The following is a 1292-nucleotide window of genomic DNA, read 5'->3' as shown; positions in this document are numbered from 1 at the left end:
GTTTATTTTTTTTTTCAGTGCAGAAAGCCAACTCAAAATTAAAAAAATAATAAAAATAAAAATATTGAATGATTGTTTTCGATGTCTTCATTTCAAATAAAATGTAATAAAACTTAGGTCATTTTTTGACATTACATTCATTTTTATTGATTTGATCTTATAACACATACATGTTATCTTATATTCTAAGAGATACAATCATTATATCTTTCTTATTTTTTTTTCTTTTCATCTAACATTTTGAAGATTTTGGGGTGATTTACTGAATTTGAAAACCTTTTAGCTGCGATTTTATTTTCATCTACAGGAATAAAACAATGAAATGTTTGTGCTCCCGATATTGTTTTCGCGCGATTGAATAGTTCCTCAAACTAACTCGCCTTATTTGTATGCTATTCTTTGGATACGTAGCATAAATGCAATTTCGTGATACAATTGTCATTTTGTTTAACCGCCCAATCATGAAGCTCAAGTGCTGTTTGGATTGTGTTTCCAAAACATCAATTCACGGAAGAAACAACTCTTCTATTAGAGGAAAGTGAAAAAGAAGAAATCATTTTTCAACAATGGCTGACCACAGACCGTTGTAATTTGGAAACGATTTTTAAACCAATCGATGAATTTGTGTCGTATTTCTTTGTTAATGTAGACAAACTCATAGAGCATGACTTTATTCACAGACAGCAGTGAACCTTTTTGCGAAATAAAAAAAATCTTTGACGCAAGGAGAAATAACAGTAATTTATGATTTTTAATTCCTAATTCAAAATGCGGCACAGGGTTATCACTGGAATAACTCGCAAGTAACTATTCACCCCTTTGAAATATACTATAAAACAAATGGTAAACTTGAAAACGTAAGCTTTCAGTTATTTCAGAAGTTTTAATACCCGACATTGTGGCAGTGCAGTTGTTTATAGTAAAACTGATAGAATTTGTCAGAAAAATAATCGATTTTGCTAAAATAACTTTCATGTCCGATGGAGCAGCAGCACACTACAAAAACAAAAAGAATTTCTCCAGTCTGAGTAATTTCAAAAAAGTTTACGGACTAGAAGCAGAATGGCATTTCTTCGCAACCTCCCACGGGAAAGAACCCGGCGATGCAATAGAAGGGACTCTAAAACGAATGGCAAAGAGAGCAACTCTTGCCCGAGATTACGAAAATACAACAGCACTGGAGCTTTATGATTTAGCAGATCAACAAAACGACAAATGTTTCACGAAATTAAATTTCTGTTACGTATCCAAAGAACAGCATACAAAAAAGGCGAGTAAGCTTGAGAATCAAT

The sequence above is a fragment of the Toxorhynchites rutilus genome, chromosome 1, assembly GCF_029784135.1.
Source record: "Toxorhynchites rutilus septentrionalis strain SRP chromosome 1, ASM2978413v1, whole genome shotgun sequence".
Taxonomy (NCBI): Eukaryota; Metazoa; Arthropoda; class Insecta; order Diptera; family Culicidae; genus Toxorhynchites; species Toxorhynchites rutilus.
The sequence above is the reverse complement of the archived record's forward strand: the minus strand, read 5'-3'. Positions refer to the sequence as shown.